The sequence below is a fragment of the Leuresthes tenuis genome, unplaced genomic scaffold (genome assembly GCF_036924035.1).
Source record: "Leuresthes tenuis unplaced genomic scaffold, fLeuTen1.0.hap1 SCAF_5, whole genome shotgun sequence".
Lineage (NCBI taxonomy): Eukaryota > Metazoa > Chordata > Actinopteri > Atheriniformes > Atherinopsidae > Leuresthes > Leuresthes tenuis.
Window position 1 is genome coordinate 23932156 of NW_027325359.1, and position 18127 is coordinate 23950282.

The following is an 18127-nucleotide window of genomic DNA, read 5'->3' on the forward strand; positions in this document are numbered from 1 at the left end:
TTAGTTTTCTATCACACCTTTTTTCACCGCATTTTATAGATTATGGTTGGAAATTCTCAACCATTGTCATCCGAAGACCTCTCCTCCCGCTTTTGTTAATATATTTGAACTTTAGTCGGACATTCACACCTTCTTGCAGCTGAACCACCTCCGCTCCCTGTTTTGATCATGTATGGTCTGGCAATACTACCTTTTCTTACCCGTTTGTGAGTAATTATGGCTGGACATTCACACCTACTTTCAGCAGAACACCACCTCTCTCGCTTTTGATGATGTATGGACCGGCATTCTTACCTTTTCTAACACATTTTTCAGCAATTATGGTCGGACATTCACACCTACTCAGAGCCGAACACCTCCGCTCCCGCATTTGATGGTGTATAGTCGGGCATTCTCACTCTTTCTCATCAGCTTTTTGCAAATTATGATCTGATATTCACAGCTGCTTTTGATAATGTATGGTTGGGCATTCGCACCTTTTTTTACCCATTTTTCAGGAATTATGGGTGGACATTCACACCGTCTTGCAGCTGAAAACATCCTCTCCCGCTTATGATCATGTGCGGTTTGATATTCGAAAATTTTCTTTCATGTTTTAAAGAAATTATTGATGGACATTCAGACCTTCTTGCAGCTGAACCCCTCTGCTCGCGCTTTTGATGGTGTATAGTAGGGCTTTCGAGCCTTTTCTTCACGGTTTTTACAAATTATGGTTGGACATTCAGACCTTCTTGCAACCTAACACCTCCGCTCCCTCTTTTGATCATACATTGTCTGGCATTCGCACCTTGTCTTACGCGCTTTTTACAAACTTTAGTCGGACATTCAGACCTTCTTGCAGCTGAACCACCTTCGCTCCCTGTTTTGATCATGTATGGTCTGGCAATACTACCTTTTCTTACCCGTTTGTGAGTAATTTTGGCTGGACATTCACACCTACTCAAAGCCGAAAAACTCCGCTACCGCATTTGATGGTGTATAGTCGGGCATTCTCACCCTTTCTCATCAGCTTTTTGCAAATTATGATCTGACATTCACACCTACTTGCAGTCGAACAGCTCTGCTCCCGCTTTTGATTATGTTTGGTTGGATATTCGAACCTTTTCTTAACTGCTTTTTACAAATTTTGTTCGGAAGTACACGTCTTCTTGAAGCCGAACACCTCCGCTTCCGCTTTTGATGGTGTATAGTCGGGCTTTCGAGCCTTTTCTTACCTGGTTTTTAGAAATTATGGTTGGACATTCAGACCTTGCAGCCGAACACCTCCGCTCCCTCTTTTGATCATACATTGTCGGGCATTCGCACCTTGTCTTACCCGCTTTTTACAAACTATAGTCAGACATTCACACGTTGCAGCTGAACCACCTCTGCTCCCTGTTTTGATTATGTATGGTCTGACAATACTACCTTTTCTTACCCGGTTGTGAGTAATTATGGCTGGACATTCACACCTACTTGCAGTCGAACAGCTCTGCTCCCGCTTTTGATTTTGTTTGGTTGGATATTCGAACCTTTTCTTAACTGCTTTTTACAAACTTTGTTCGGAGGTTCACGTCTTCTTACAGCGGAACACCTCTGCTCCCTCTTTTGATGGTGTATGTTCGGGTATTCGAACCTTTTCTTACCCGCCTTTTAAAAACCATGGTCGGACATTCAAACCTTCTTGTAGCCGAACACATCCACTCCTGCTTTTGATGGTGTATGGTTGGCTATTCGTGCCTTTTCTTAACCATTTTTCAGTAATTATTGGTGGACATTCAGACCTTCTTGCAGCTGAACACCTCCGCTCCCGCTTTTGATGGTGTATAGTCGGGCTTTCGAGCCTTTTCTTCCCCCGTTTTTACTAATTATGGTTGGACATTCAGACCTTGCAGCCGAAAACCTCCGCTCCCTCTTTTTATCATACAATGTCGGGCATTCGCACCTTTTCGCTTTTGATGATGTATGGTCCGGCATTCTTACCTTTTCTAACACATTTTCAGCAATTATGGTCGGATATTCACACCTACTCACAGCCGAATACTTCCGCTCCCGCATTTGACGTTCACGTCTTCTTGAAGCCGAACACCTCCGCTTCCGCTTTTGATGGTGTATATTCGGGCATACGAACCTTTTCTTACCCGCTTTTTACCAACCATGGTTGGACATTCAAACCTTCTTGTAGCCGAACACCTCCGCTCCCTCTTTTGATGATGTATATTTGGGCATTCGCACATTTTCTTACCCGCCTTTTAAAAACTATGGTCGGACATTCAAACCTACTTGCAGTCGAACAGCTCTGCTCCCGCTTTTGATTATGTTTGATTGGATATTCGAACCTTTTCTTAACTGCTTTTTACAAACTTTGTTCGGAGGTTCACGTCATCTTGAAGCCGAACACCTCCGCATCCGCTTTTGATGGTGTACAGTCGGGCATTTTAACCTTTTCTTACCCGCTTTTTACCAACTATGGTCGGACATTCACACCTTCTTACAGCGGAACACCTCCGCTCCCTCTTTTGATGTTGTATGATCGGGCATTCGAACCTTTTCTTACCCGCCTTTTAAAAACTATGGTCGGACATTCAAACCTTCTTGTAGCCGAACACATCCACTCCTGCTTTTGATGATGTATGGTTGGGCATTCGCGCCTTTTCTTAACCATTATTCAGTAATTATTGGTGGACATTCAGACCTTCTTGCAGCTGAACACCTCCGCTCCCGCTTTTGATGGTGTATAGTCGGGCTTTCGAGCCTTTTCTTCCCGGTTTTTACAAATTATGGTTGGACATTCAGACCTTCTTGCAACCTAACAGCTCCGCTCCTTCTTTTGATCATACATTGTCGGGCATTCGCACCTTGTCTCACCCGCTTTTTACAAACTTTAGTCGGACATTCAGACCTTCTTGCAGCTGAACCACCTCCGCTCCCTGTTTTGATCATGTATGGTCTGGCAATACTACCTTTTCTTACCCGTTTGTGAGTAATTTTGGCTGGACATTCACACCTACTCACAGCCGAACAACTCCGCTACCGCATTTGATGGTGTATAGTCGGGCATTCTCACCCTTCCTCATCAGCTTTTTGCAAATTATGATCTGACATTCACACCTACTTGCAGTCGAACAGCTCTGCTCCCGCTTTTGATTATGTTTGGTTGGATATTCGAACCTTTTCTTAACTGCTTTTTACTTACTTTGGTCGGACGTTCACACCTTCTTGCAGCCGAACACCTCCGCTTCCGCTTTTGATAGTATATATTCAGGCATTCGAACCTTTTCTTACCCGCTTTTTACAAACCATGGGTGGACTTTCACACCTTCTTGTACCCGAACAACCCTGCTCCCGCTATTGGTGGTGTACAGTCGGGTATTTTAACCTTTTCTTACCCGCTTTTTACAAACTATGGTCGGACATTCACACCTTCTTACAGCGGAACACGTCTGCTCCACCTTTTAGTGTTCTATCACACCTTTTTTTCACCGCATTTTATGGATTATGGTTGGAAATTCTCAACCACTCTCATCCGAAGACCTCTCCTCCCGCTTTTGTGAATATATTTGAACTTTAGTCGGACATTCACACCTTCTTGCAGCTGAACCACCTCCGCTCCCTGTTTTGATCATGTATGGTCTGGCAATACTACCTTTTCTTACCCGTTTGTGAGTAATTATGGCTGGACATTCACACCTACTTTAAGCAGAACACCACCTCTCTCGCTTTTGATGATGTATGGACCGGCATTCTTACCTTTTCTAACACATTTTTCAGCAATTATGGTCGGAGATTCACACCTACTAACAGACGAACAACTCCGCTCCCGCATTTGATGGTGTATAGTCGGGCATTCTCACCCTTTCTCATCAGCTTTTTGCAAATTATGATCTGACATTCACACTTACTTGCAGTCGAACAGTTCTGCTCCCGCTTTTGATTATGTTTGGTTGGATATTCGAAACTTTTCTTAACTGCTTTTTACAAACTTTGGTTGGACGTTCAAACCTTCTTGTAGCCGAACACATCCACAGCTGCTTTTGATGATGTATGGTTGGGTATTCGCACCTTTTTTTTACCCATTTTTCAGTAATTATGGGTGGACATTCACACCTTGTTGCAGCCGAACACCTCCTCTCATGTGCGGTTTGATTTTCAAAATTTTTACTTTAATTTTTTCTAGCAATTATTGATGGACATTCAGACCTTCTTGCAGCTGAACAACTCCGCTCCCTCTTTTGATCATAAATTGTCGGGCATTCGCACCTTTTCTTACCCGCTTTTTACAAAACTTGGTCGGACTTTCACACCTTTTAGTAGCCGAACAACTCCGCTCCCGCTATTGATTGTGTACAGTCGGGTATTTTAACCTTTTCTTACCCGCTTTTTACCAACTATGGTCGGACATTCATAACTTCTTACAACGGAACACCTCCGCTCCTTATTTTGATGATGTATGGTTGGGCATTCAAACCTACTTGTTGCCCGCTTTTCATTAATTATGGGTGGACATTCACACCTTGTCGCAGCCAAACACCTCCGCTCCCTGTTTTGATGGTGTATAATGGTGGACATTCGCACCTTTTCTCACCCGCTTTTTACTATGGTCGGCCATTCACAGCTTCCTCTCCACCATACTTGTATGGTGGGATATTCACACCCACTTGCATCCGAAGACCTCCACCCCCACTTTTGTTGATATTTAGTCGGTCATTCGCACCTTTTGGCAAACTATGGCCTTCTTGCAGCCAAACACCTGATCTCGCTTTTGATGATGTAAGGTTGGGCATTCAGACCTTGCTTCACCTACTTTTCACCAAATATAGTCGGACATTCACACCTTCTTGCAGCCGAACACTTCCGCTCCACTTTTGAGTGTTCTATGTAGCATTCACACCTTTTTCTTCACCGCATTTTATAGATTATGGTTGGAAATTCTTACCCACTCTCATCCGAAGACCTCTCCTCCCGCTTTTGTTAATGTATAGTCGGGCATGAGAACCTTTTCTTACCCGCTTTTTACAAATTAAGGTTGGACATTCACACCTACTTGCAGCCGAATACTGATACTGATCCTCCCGTAATAAAATGGTCGGATCTTATCAAACACACTTTGTTTCTTGTGACAATCAAGTCAGCGAAACAGCGTATACACGTCAAGACACTGAATCAAGTTTGCCACAAGAACTCATAAGTTTGGCAGTATTGCTCTGCCGTCAGCAATCATACACCCATTTTATTTTCGTGAGACATGTGCAGGCACCTGTTCATCTACTGTTCTATCACTATGAATTAGTTTATCTATTATCAATAAGGATACTTCTACAACTACTATCAAAGTATGTCCGGACTTCTTATGTTGTCAGTTGCTATATATGAATAAGTGGGTAGCTACTGACAAGCATTAAGCATGTCACACAGCCCAAACATATAACATTTCAGGACACACCACACAGTTAACAACCACAGTGAAGCGTGTCAAAGCCCAAACATGTAACATTCAACAGGACACTTACACAACACATTCAAATCAAACAGTCAGACAACATACAAGAACATATACCCCAGCCGGCATTGCTCCCTGCCTATTTTCCTACAGCTCACTATGTGTGCGCACACCTTTATTCACAAACTCTTCAACTTATACTCTTTTACCGAAGCTGCTACAGCTCGATTGGCCGAATACCCTTAGATCCTATTTCGGTGAATTTGACATCTGCCTTACATGTAACAGATTAGCGGTTTAGCAGTTTTAATTTAGTTTGAGTGAAGGAATTCATTTTATAGCAAAATCCCAAATCGTGAAGAACTCATGAAAGTAAGCTTATTCTCGGATTCATGAAACTTTAGATTTGCTCTGTCTTTTACTGCAAAGTACAACGTTGTTTTTTTTGTTTAAATCTTTCTAGACATGGTAAATATGAAGGACAAAGCAGTTTTAACATAGTTTGAGTGAAGGAATTCATTTTATAGATAAAATCCCAAGAGTCTGCTGAGAAACAAGAATGAATGCGAAGTAGACTTTAACACGGCTCTAGGAGCGAGCCGAGTGTGGGCTAACCGGGAGAATTGCTTGAAAGAAATGCGACACCGAATGAGCGGTCAGAACAAAGCCTCAATACGGTTTTCCCGTGGTGTTTTTGTTGCTGCCTTGTCTTTTGCACAGAGTAAAAGACAAGGCAGCCATCGAATAGGGCCCGATTGTTCCTACTTGGTCAGCCGAGGAGCAAGGGGGGGAGCAAGCGTCTCAACCAAGCAAAGCTCACCATGGGGAAGGTGGCTATGCCAACTAGCCTGATGCCCTGCTCCCGCAGTGACCGATAATCGTACTCTGGTTTCTCTTCATAACGTACAAGTCTTTCGCCTTTTACTAAAGACTTCCGTGGAAAGCAGCACTAATGAGTTGTTTCTATTTTTGGCAGGCTTTACCTTTGCGGATGAAGCCCTTTCCGTCTGTGCAAAAGAAATCTTGTTACTGTGCAGAGTGACTTCTCTGAGTAGAGTCGCCTTACTTGTTGCGACTGTGCCGATGTTTGAAGCTGGAGTGCAACGTTGTTGCTTGAATGGTGCTTGCTGGAGCGTGCGGGAGTGCAAAGTTATACCATTTAAAAGGGCTGAAGAGTGCTCAGTGCAGCGGGTGGGCGGAGGTGCAAAGTGACACTCTGGCCACCTATGGCCATAAAAAGAACACCGCTACAAGTGCGCATTGTGCCAGGAAGGGCCCTCGGACGTGAACCAGTGGACAGTTATCGCTTCTCGGCCTTTTGGCTAAGATCAAGTGTAGTACCTGTTCTTATCAGTTTAATATCTGATATGGCCTTTGTACGAGGACTACATATTAAATGGATTTTTAGCAATAGGAGTTGAAAAAGGAGCTTGCTCCGTTCACTCCAAGCATCGACCCGGTACTGCAGTGCCGCTGGGAACGGTGCGCTCTTCTCTGCTCTTGTGAAAAAGCAAACAGTGGTGCAGGATGGAAGTTTCAGGGAGCCCAAGATGAAACTTTCTTTTAGTCTGCTGAGAAAAGAGAGTGAATGCGAAGTAGACTTTAACACAGCTCTGGGGGTGAGCCGAGTGCGGGCTAACCGGGAGAATTGCTTGAAAGAAACGCGACACTGAATGAGCGGTCAGAACAAAGCCTCAATACGGTTTTCCCGTGGTGTTTTTGTTGCTGCCTTGTCTTTTGCACAGAGTAAAAGACAAGGCAGCCATCGAATAGGGCCCGATTGTTCCTACTTGGTCAGCCGAGGAGCAAGGGGGGGAGCAAGCGTCTCAACCAAGCAAAGCTCACCATGGGGAAGGTGGCTATGCCAACTAGCCTGATGCCCTGCTCCCGCAGTTACGGATAATCGTACTCTGGTTTCTCTTCATAACGTACAAGTCTTTCGCCTTTTACTAAAGACTTCCGTGGAAAGCAGCACTAATGAGTTGTTTCTATTTTTGGCAGGCATTACCTTTGCGGGTGAAGCCCTTTCCGTCTGTGCAAAAGAAATCTTGTTACTGTGCAGAGTGACTTCTCTGAGTAGAGTCGCCTTACTTGTTGCAACTGTGCCGATGTTTGAAGCTGGAGTGCAACGTTGTTGCTTGGATGGTGCTTGCTGGAGCGTGCGGGAGTGCAAAGTTATACCATTTAAAAGGGCTGAAGAGTGCTCAGTGCAGCGGGTGGGCGGAGGTGCAAAGTGACACTCTGGCCACCTATGGCCATAAAAAGAACACCGCTACAAGTGCGCATTGTGCCAGGAAGGGCCCTCGGACGTGAACCAGTGGACAGTTATCGCTTCTCGGCCTTTTGGCTAAGATCAAGTGTAGTACCTGTTCTTATCAGTTTAATATCTGATATGGCCTTTGTACGAGGACTACATATTAAATGGATTTTTAGCAATAGGAGTTGAAAAAGGAGCTTGCTCCGTTCACTCCAAGCATCGACCCGGTACTGCAGTGCCGCTGGGAACGGTGCGCTCTTCTCTGCTCTTGTGAAAAAGCAAACAGTGGTGCAGGATGGAAGTTTCAGGGAGCCCAAGATGAAACTTTCTTTTAGTCTGCTGAGAAAAGAGAGTGAATGCGAAGTAGACTTTAACACAGCTCTGGGGGCGAGCCGAGTGCGGGCTAACCGGGAGAATTACTTGAAAGAAACGCGACACTGAATGAGCGGTCAGAACAAAGCCTCAATACGGTGTTCCCGTGGTGTTTGTGGCTGCCTTGTCTTTTGCACAGAGTAAAAGACAAGGCAGCCATCGAATAGGGCCCGATTTTTCCTACTTGGTCAGCCGAGGAGCAAGGAGGGGGAGCAAGCGTCTCAACCAAGCAAAGCTCACCATGGGGAAGGTGGCTATGCCAACTAGCCTGATGCCCTGCTCCCGCAGTGACGGATAATCGTACTCTGGTTTCTCTTCATAACGTACAAGTCTTTCGCCTTTTACTAAAGACTTCCGTGGAAAGCAGCACTAATGAGTTGTTTCTATTTTTGGCAGGCTTTACCTTTGCGGGTGAAGCCCTTTCCGTCTGTGCAAAAGAAATCTTGTTACTGTGCAGAGTGACTTCTCTGAGTAGAGTCGCCTTACTTGTTGCGACTGTGCCGATGTTTGAAGCTGGAGTGCAACGTTGTTGCTTGAATGGTGCTTGCTGGAGCGTGCGGGAGTGCAAAGTTATACCATTTAAAAGGGCTGAAGAGTGCTCAGTGCAGCGGGTGGGCGGAGGTGCAAAGTGACACTCTGGCCACCTCTGGCCATAAAAAGAACACCGCTACAAGTGCGCATTGTGCCAGGAAGGGCCCTCGGACGTGAACCAGTGGACAGTTATCGCTTCTCGGCCTTTTGGCTAAGATCAAGTGTAGTACCTGTTCTTATCAGTTTAATATCTGATATGGCCTTTGTACGAGGACTACATATTAAATGGATTTTTAGCAATAGGAGTTGAAAAAGGAGCTTGCTCCGTTCACTCCAAGCATCGACCCAGTACTGCAGTGCCGCTGGGAACGGTGCGCTCTTCTCTGCTCTTGTGAAAAAGCAAACAGTGGTGCAGGATGGAAGTTTCAGGGAGCCCAAGATGAAACTTTCTTTTAGTCTGCTGAGAAAAGAGAGTGAATGCGAAGTAGACTTTAAAACAGCTCTGGGGCGAGCCGAGTGCGGGCTAACCGGGAGAATTGCTTGAAAGAAACGCGACACTGAATGAGCGGTCAGAACAAAGCCTCAATACGGTGTTCCCGTGGTGTTTGTGGCTGCCTTGTCTTTTGCACAGAGTAAAAGACAAGGCAGCCATCGAATAGGGCCCGATTTTTCCTACTTGGTCAGCCGAGGAGCAAGGAGGGGGAGCAAGCGTCTCAACCAAGCAAAGCTCACCATGGGGAAGGTGGCTATGCCAACTAGCCTGATGCCCTGCTCCCGCAGTGACAGATAATCGTACTCTGGTTTCTCTTCATAATGTACAAGTCTTTCGCCTTTTACTAAAGACTTCCGTGGAGAGCAGCACTAATGAGTTGTTGCTATTTTTGGCAGGCTTTACCTTTGCGGGTGAAGCCCTTTCTGTCTGTGCAAAAGAAATCTTGTTACTGTGCAGAGTGACTTCTCTGAGTAGAGTTGCCTTACTTGTTGCGACTGTGCCGATGTTTGAAGCTGGAGTGCAAAGTTGTTGCTTGAATGGTGCTCGCTGGAGCGTGCGGGAGTGCAATGTTATACCATTTAAAAGGGCTGAAGAGTGCTCAGTGCAGCGGGTGGGCGGAGATGCAAAGTGACACTCTGGCCACCTCAAAAACCGAGGTTACATCCAGTACCAGGGGCAGCCCAAGCTCTGCCGCAAGTGTGGTGAGCATGGGCACCTGGTTGAGGCTTGTACCAAGGTGATATGTGGGAAGTGCAGAGAAATTGGGGACACTTTTGGAGAGTGTCCAAATGGCAGGAAATGTAATCTCTGTGGAGAATTAAATCACCTCTTCTGAGATTGCCCTAAATCTTTTGCCAACAAATTAAAGACGGTAAAGCCACAGTCAAGCCAACAAAGAGAAGGACCAGAGGTGGCAGTTGGTGAACAAAGTGAAGAGGTTGACCCAATAAATTCAAACTTCCCGCTAAAAGCTTGGATTGGAAGTGAGGAGCAAAAAGGAGAGGGGCCTGTAGAGGCCTCACCACTCAGTGCTGAAGTCTGTGAGAATTCACAGGCAGAGGGTGGAGCTACGCTAAATGAGGAGGAAGAGCAGACAGGTGAGTCTAGTGAAGGTACTCACCTCCCCGAAGGTCAACAGCCGAGGAGGACCTTTTAGAAGATTACTCACAAACGGGTAAGAAATGGTAGTATTGCCAGACAATACATGATCAAAACAGGGAGCGGAGGTGGTTCAGCTGCAAGGTGTGAATTTCTGACTAAAGTTTGTAAAAAGCGCGTAAGACTAGGTGCGAATGCCCAACAATGTATGATCAAAAGAGGGAGCGGAGGTGTTCGGCTGCAAGGTCTGAATGTCCAACCATAATTTCTAAAAACCGGGTAAGAAAAGGCTCGAAAGCCCGACTATACACCATCAAAAGCGGGAGCGGAGGTGTTCAGCTGCAAGAAGGTGTGAATGTTCGACTAAAGTTTGTAAAAAGCTGGTAAGACAAGGTGCGAATGCCCGACAATGTATGATCAAAAGCGGGAGCGGAGGTGTTCAGCTGCAAGAAGGTCTGAATGTCCATCAATAATTGCTAGAAAAAATTAAAGTAAAAATTTCGAAAATCATTCCGCACATGATCATAAGTGGGAGAGGAGGTGTTCAGCTGCAAGAAGGTGTGAATGTCCACCCATAATTCCTGAAAAATGGATAAAAAAAAGATGCGAATGCCCAACCATACATCATCAAAAGCAGCTGTGGATGTGTTCGGCTACAAGAAGGTGTGAACGTCCAACCAAAGTTTGTAAAAAGCAGTTAAGAAAAGGTTCGAATATCCAACCAAACATAATCAAAAGCGGGAGCAGAACTCTTCGACTGCAAGTAGGTGTGGATGTCAGATCATAATTTGCAAAAAGCTGATGAGAAAGGGTGAGAATGCCCGACTATACACCATCAAATGCGGGAGCGGAGTTGTTTGTCTGTGAGTAGGTGTGAATCTGCGACCATAATTGCTGAAAAATGTGTTAGAAAAGGTAAGAATGCCGGTCCATACATCATCAAAAGCGAGAGAGGTGGTGTTCTGCTGAAAGTAGGTGTGAATGTCCAGCCATAATTACTCACAAACGGGTAAGAAAAGGTAGTATTGCCAGACCATACATGATCAAAACAGGGAGCGGAGGTGGTTCAGCTGCAACGTGTGAATGTCTGACTATAGTTTGTAAAAAGCGGGTAAGACAAGGTGCGAATGCCCGACAATGTATAATCAAAAGAGGGAGCGGAGGTGCTCGGCTGCAAAGTCTGAATGTCCAACCATAATTTCTAAAAAACGGGTAAGAAAAGGCTCGAAAGCCCGACTTTACACCATCAAAAGCGGGAGCGGAGGTGTTCAGCTGCAAGAAGGTGTGAATGTTCGACTAAAGTTTGTAAAAATCTGGTAAGACAAGGTGCGAATGCCCGACAATGTATGATCAAAAGCGGGAGCGGAGGTGTTCAGCTGCAAGAAGGTCTGAATGTCCATCAATAATTGCTAGAAAAAATTAAAGTAAAAATTTCGAAAATCAAACCGCACATGATCATAAGTGGGAGAGGAGGTGTTCAGCTGCAAGAAGGTGTGAATGTCCACCCATAATTCCTGAAAAATGGGTAAAAAAAAGGTGCAAATACCCAACCATACATCATCAAAAGCAGGTGTTAATGTCAGATCATAATTTGCAAAAAGCTGATGAGAAAGGGTGAGAATGCCCGACTATACACCATCAAATGCGGGAGCGGAGTTGTTTGTCTGTGAGTAGGTGTGAATCTCCGACCATAATTGCTGAAAAATGTGTTAGAAAAGGTAAGAATGCCGGTCCATACATCATCAAAAGCGAGAGAGGTGGTGTTCTGCTGAAAGTAGGTGTGAATGTCCAGCCATAATTACTCACAAACGGGTAAGAAAAAGTAGTATTGCCAGACCATACATGATCAAAACAGGGAGCGGAGGTGGTTCAGCTGCAAGAAGGTGTGAATGTCTGACTAAAGTTCAAATATATTAACAAAAGCGGGAGGAGAGGTCTTCGGATAGAGTGGTTGAGAATTTCCAACCATAATCTATAAAATGCGGTGAAAAAAAGGTGTGATAGAACACTAAAAGGTGGAGCGGAAGTGTTCGGCTGCAAGAAGGTGTGAATGTCCGACTATATTTGGTGAAAAGCAGGTGAAGCAAGGTCTGAATGCCCAACCTTACATCATCAAAAGCGAGATCAGAGGTGTTTGGCTGCAAGAAGGCCATAGTTTGCCAAAAGCGGGTAAGGTGCGAATGACCGACTAAATATCAACAAAAGTGGGGGCGGAGGTCTTCGGATGCAAGTGGGTGTGAATATCCCACCATACAAGTATGGTGGAGAGGAAGCTGTGAATTGCTGACCATAGTTTGCAAAAAGCGGGTGAGAAAAGGTGCGAATGTCCAACCATACACCATCAAAACAGGGAGCGGAGGTGTTTGGCTGCGACAAGGTGTGAATGTCCACCCATAATTAATGAAAAGCGGGCAAGAAGTAGGTTCGAATGCCCAACCACTCATCATCAAAAGCAGGAGTGGATGTGTTCGGCTATAAGAAGGTTTGAATGTCCGAGCATAATTTGTAAAAAGCGGGTAAAAAAAGGTTCGAATGCCTGAACATACACCATCAAAAGAGGGAGCGGAGGTGTTCCGCTGTAAGAAGGTGTGAATGTCCGACCAGAGTTGGTAAAAAGCGGGTAAGAAAAGGTTAAAAAACCCGACTGTACACAATCAATAGCGGGAGCAGATGTGTTTGGCTACAAGAAGGTGTGACAGTCCGACCATGGTTTGTAAAAAGCGGGTAAGAAAAGGTGCAAATGCCCGACAATGTATGATCAAAAGAGGGAGCGGAGCTTTTCGGCTACAAGAAGGTTTGAATGTCCGACCATAGTTTGTAAAAAGCGGGTAAGAAAAGGTTCGAATGCCCGACTATACACCATCAAAAGCGGAAGCGGAGGTGTTCCGCTGTAGACGGTGTGAATGTCCGACCATAGTTGTTAAAAAGCGGGTAAGAAAAGGTTAAACTACCCTACTGTACACAATCAATAGCGGGAGTGGAGTTGTTTGGCTACAAGAAGGTGTGAAAGTCCGACCATGGTTTGTAAAAAACGGGTAAGAAAAGGTTCGAATTCCCGAATATATACCATCAAAAGCGGAAGCGGAGGTGTTCGGTTGCAAGAAGGTGTGAACGTCCGACCAAAGTTTGTAAAAAGCAGTTAAGAAAAGGTTCGAATATCCAACCAAACAAAATCAAAAGCAGGAGCAGAGCTGTTCGACTGCAAGTAGGTGTGAATGTCCAGCCATAATTACTCACAAACGGGTAAGAAAAGGTAGTATTGCCACTCCATACATAATCAAAACAGGGAGCGGAGGTGGTTCTGCTGCAACGTGTGAATGTCTGACTATAGTTTGTAAAAAGCGGGTAAGACAAGGTGCGAATGCCCGACAATGTATGATCAAAAGAGGGAGCGGAGGTGTTCGGCTGCAAGGTCTGAATATCCAACCATAATTTCTAAAAACCGGGTAAGAAAAGGCTCGAAAGCCCGACTTTACACCATCAAAAGCGGGAGCGGAGGTGTTCAGCTGCAAGAAGGTGTGAATGTTCGACTAAAGTTTGTAAAAATCTGGTAAGACAAGGTATGAATGTCCGACAATGTATGATCAAAAGCGGGAGCGGAGGTGTTCAGCTGCAAGCAGGTCTGAATGTCCATCAATAATTGCTAGAAAACATGAAAGTAAAAATTTCTAAAATCAAACCACACATGATCATAAGTGGGAGAGGAGGTGTTCAGCTGCAAGAAGGTGTGAATATCCACCCATAATTCCTGAAAAATGGGTAAAAAAAAGGTGCGAATGCCCAACCATACATCATCAAAAGCAGCTGTGGATGTGTTCGGCTACAAGAAGGTGTGAACGTCCAACCAAAGTTTGTAAAAAGCAGTTAAGAAAAGGTTCGAATATCCAACCAAACATAATCAAAAGCGGGAGCAGAACTCTTCGACTGCAAGTAGGTGTGGATGTCAGATCATAATTTGCAAAAAGCTGATGAGAAAGGGTGAGAATGCCCGACTATACACCATCAAATGCGGGAGCGGAGTTGTTTGTCTGTGAGTAGGTGTGAATCTGCGACCATAATTGCTGAAAAATGTGTTAGAAAAGGTAAGAATGCCGGTCCATACATCATCAAAAGCGAGAGAGGTGGTGTTCTGCTGAAAGTAGGTGTGAATGTCCAGCCATAATTACTCACAAACGGGTAAGAAAAAGTAGTATTGCCAGACCATACATGATCAAAACAGGGAGCGGAGGTGGTTCAGCTGCAAGAAGGTGTGAATGTCCGACTAAAGTTCAAATATATTAACAAAAGCTGGAGGAGAGGTCTTCGGATGAGAGTGGTTGAGAATTTCCAACCATAATCTATAAAATGCGGTGAAAAAAAGGTGTGATAGAACACTAAAAGGTGGAGCGGAAGTTTTCGGCTGCAAGAAGGTGTGAATGTCCGACTATATTTGGTGAAAAGCAGGTGAAGCAAGGTCTGAATGCCCAACCTTACATCATCAAAAGCGAGATCAGAGGTGTTTGGCTGCAAGAAGGCCATAGTTTGCCAAAAGCGGGTAAGGTGCGAATGACCGACTAAATATCAACAAAAGTGGGGGCGGAGGTCTTCGGATGCAAGTGGGTGTGAATATCCCACCATACAAGTATGGTGGAGAGGAAGCTGTGAATTGCTGACCATAGTTTGCAAAAAGCGGGTGAGAAAAGGTGCGAATGTCCAACCATACACCATCAAAACAGGGAGCGGAGGTGTTTGGCTGCGACAAGGTGTGAATGTCCACCCATAATTAATGAAAAGCGGGCAAGAAGTGGGTTCGAATGCCCAACCACACATCATCAAAAGCAGGAGTGGATGTGTTCGGCTATAAGAAGGTTTGAATGTCCGAGCATAGTTTGTAAAAAGCGGGTAAGAAAAGGTTCGAATGCCCGAACATACACCATCAAAAGAGGGAGCGGAGGTGTTCCGCTGTAAGAAGGTGTGAATGTCCGACCAGAGTTGGTAAAAAGCGGGTAAGAAAAGGTTAAAAAACCCGACTGTACACAATCAATAGCGGGAGCAGATGTGTTCGGCTACAAGAAGGTGTGACAGTCCGACCATGGTTTGTAAAAAGCGGGTAAGAAAAGGTGCAAATGCCCGACAATGTATGATCAAAAGAGGGAGCGGAGCTTTTCGGCTACAAGAAGGTTTGAATGTCCGACCATAGTTTGTAAAAAGCGGGTAAGAAAAGGTTCGAATGCCCGACTATACACCATCAAAAGCGGAAGCGGAGGTGTTCCGCTGTAGACGGTGTGAATGTCCGACCATAGTTGGTAAAAAGCGGGTAAGAAAAGGTTAAACTACACGACTGTACACAATCAATAGCGGGAGTGGAGTTGTTCGGCTACAAGAAGGTGTGAAAGTCCGACCATGGTTTGTAAAAAACGGGTAAGATAATGTTCGAATTCCCGAATATATACCATCAAAAGCGGAAGCGGAGGTGTTTGGTTGCAAGAAGGTGTGAACGTCCGACCAAAGTTTGTAAAAAGCAGTTAAGAAAAGGTTCGAATATCCAACCAAACAAAATCAAAAGCAGGAGCAGAGCTGTTCGACTGCAAGTAGGTGTGAATGTCCAGCCATAATTACTCACAAATGGGTAAGAAAAGGTAGTATTGCCACTCCATACATGATCAAAACAGGGAGCGGAGGTGGTTCAGCTGCAACGTGTGAATGTCTGACTATAGTTTGTAAAAAGCGGGTAAGACAAGGTGCGAATGCCCGACAATGTATGATCAAAAGAGGGAGCGGAGGTGTTCGGCTGCAAGGTCTGAATATCCAACCATAATTTCTAAAAACCGGGTAAGAAAAGGCTCGAAAGCCCGACTTTACACCATCAAAAGCGGGAGCGGAGGTGTTCAGCTGCAAGAAGGTGTGAATGTTCGACTAAAGTTTGTAAAAATCTGGTAAGACAAGGTATGAATGCCCGACAATGTATGATCAAAAGCGGGAGCGGAGGTGTTCAGCTGCAAAGAAGGTCTGAATGTCCATCAATAATTGCTAGAAAACATGAAAGTAAAAATTTCTAAAATCAAACCGCACATGATCATAAGTGGGAGAGGAGGTGTTCAGCTGCAAGAAGGTATGAATATCCACCCATAATTCCTGAAAAATGGGTAAAAAAAAGGTGCGAATTCCCAACCATACATCATCAAAAGCAGCTGTGGATGTGTTCGGCTACAAGAAGGTGTGAACGTCCAACCAAAGTTTGTAAAAAGCAGTTAAGAAAAGGTTCGAATATCCAACCAAACATAATCAAAAGCGGGAGCAGAACTGTTCGACTGCAAGTAGGTGTGGATGTCAGATCATAATTTGCAAAAAGCTGATGAGAAAGGGTGAGAATGCCCGACTATACACCATCAAATGCGGGAGCGGAGTTGTTCGTCTGTGAGTAGGTGTGAATCTCCGAACATAATTGCTGAAAAATGTGTTAGAAAAGGTAAGAATGCCGGTCCATACATCATCAAAAGCGAGAGAGGTGGTGTTCTGCTGAAAGTAGGTGTGAATGTCCAGCCATAATTACTCACAAACGGGTAAGAAAAGGTAGTATTGCCAGACCATACATGATCAAAACAGTAAGCGGAGGTGGTTCAGCTGCAAGAAGGTGTGGATGTCTGACTATAGTTTGTAAAAAGCGGGTAAGACAAGGTGCGAATGCCCGACAATGTAAGGCAAGGCAAGACAAGGCAAGTATATTTGTATAGCACAATTCAACAACAAGGTGATTCAAAGTGCTTCACAGAGACATTAAAACAGAAGAAATAAAAAGCATGATTTAAAATTTAAACAAAAGAAGGAAATAAGAACAATAGATAAAATCAGAAAAAATTATATATATGAAAGATAAAATCAATAGTTAAAACATGATTCCGTTTTGAAACTCAAGCTTATTCAAATGCAGCTGAAAATAGATGTGTCTTCAACCTGGACTTAAATACACTGAGTGTTTCAGCTGATCTGAGGCTTTCTGGGACTTTGTTCCAGACATGTGGAGCATAGAAGCTGAATGCAGCTTCTCCATGTCTGGTTTTGACTCTGGGAACTGATAAAATACCGGATCCAGATGACCTGAGGGGTCTGGAAGGTTCATAGTGGGTCAGGAGGTCACTGATGTATTTTGGTCCTTGACCATTCAGAGCTTTATAGACCAGCATCAGAACTTTAAAGTCTATCCTCTGATGGACAGGCAGCCAGTGTAAAGACTTGAGAGCTGGACTGTGATGTGCTCCACTTTTTTGGTCTTAGTGAGGACTCGAGCAGCTGAGTTCTGGATGAGCTGCAGTTGTCTAACTGACTTTTTAGGCAGACCTGTAAAGATGCTATTACAATAATCAAGCCTACTAAAGATGAATGCATGGACTAGTTTTTCCAGGTCCTGCTGAGACATCAGATCTTTTAGCCTTGATATATTCTTAAGGTGATAGTAGGCTGACTTTGTTAATGCCTTAATGTGTTTGTCCAAATTTAGGTCTGAGTCCATCACTACACCCAGATTTCTGGCCTGGTTGGTCGTTTTTAGATTTATAGATTGAAGCTCTGTGGTGACTTTCAATCGTTTATCTTTGGCTCCAAAGACAATTACCTCAGTTTTGTTTTTGTTTAGCTGGAGGAAGTTGTGGCACATCCAGTCATTAATCTCCTCAATGCATTTTCCAAGGGCCTGTACAGGCCCTCTGTCTCCTGGTGACATTGTTATATACATCTGTGTGTCATCTGCATAGCTATGGTAGTTTATTTGGTTGTTTTTTATAATCTGTGCCAGTGGGAGCATGTAGATGTTAAACAGAAGAGGTCCCAGGATGGAACCTTGGGGAACTTGTGATTCTTGTCTGCTCAGATGTAAAGTTACCTATTGACACAAAGTACTTCCTGTTCTCTAAGTATGTTTTGAACCAGTTTAGTACAGTTCCGGAAAGACCAGCCCAGTTCTCCAGTTGTTTGAGTAATA

At 44.5% G+C, this 18127-nt stretch overlaps 7 non-coding genes across 7 annotated transcripts; all 7 read left to right on the forward strand.

The window, feature by feature from the left end:
• Positions 1 to 6299: 6299 nt before the first annotated feature.
• Positions 6300 to 6413, forward strand: LOC140308346 (U5 spliceosomal RNA). The gene has a single exon (XR_011916302.1). It is a non-coding gene; the product is annotated as a U5 spliceosomal RNA (small nuclear RNA).
• Positions 6414 to 6721: 308 nt separating this feature from the next.
• On the forward strand, positions 6722 to 6912 carry LOC140307894 (U2 spliceosomal RNA). The gene has a single exon (XR_011915917.1). It is a non-coding gene; the product is annotated as a U2 spliceosomal RNA (small nuclear RNA).
• A 412-nt stretch (positions 6913 to 7324) lies between these two features.
• LOC140308365 (U5 spliceosomal RNA) lies at positions 7325 to 7440 on the forward strand. The gene has a single exon (XR_011916319.1). It is a non-coding gene; the product is annotated as a U5 spliceosomal RNA (small nuclear RNA).
• A 306-nt stretch (positions 7441 to 7746) lies between these two features.
• Positions 7747 to 7937, forward strand: LOC140307895 (U2 spliceosomal RNA). The gene has a single exon (XR_011915918.1). It is a non-coding gene; the product is annotated as a U2 spliceosomal RNA (small nuclear RNA).
• A 411-nt stretch (positions 7938 to 8348) lies between these two features.
• Positions 8349 to 8462, forward strand: LOC140308124 (U5 spliceosomal RNA). The gene has a single exon (XR_011916098.1). It is a non-coding gene; the product is annotated as a U5 spliceosomal RNA (small nuclear RNA).
• Positions 8463 to 8770: 308 nt separating this feature from the next.
• Positions 8771 to 8961, forward strand: LOC140307957 (U2 spliceosomal RNA). Its single transcript, XR_011915975.1, has one exon. It is a non-coding gene; the product is annotated as a U2 spliceosomal RNA (small nuclear RNA).
• Positions 8962 to 9371: 410 nt separating this feature from the next.
• Positions 9372 to 9485, forward strand: LOC140308272 (U5 spliceosomal RNA). The gene has a single exon (XR_011916234.1). It is a non-coding gene; the product is annotated as a U5 spliceosomal RNA (small nuclear RNA).
• Positions 9486 to 18127: the final 8642 nt, after the last annotated feature.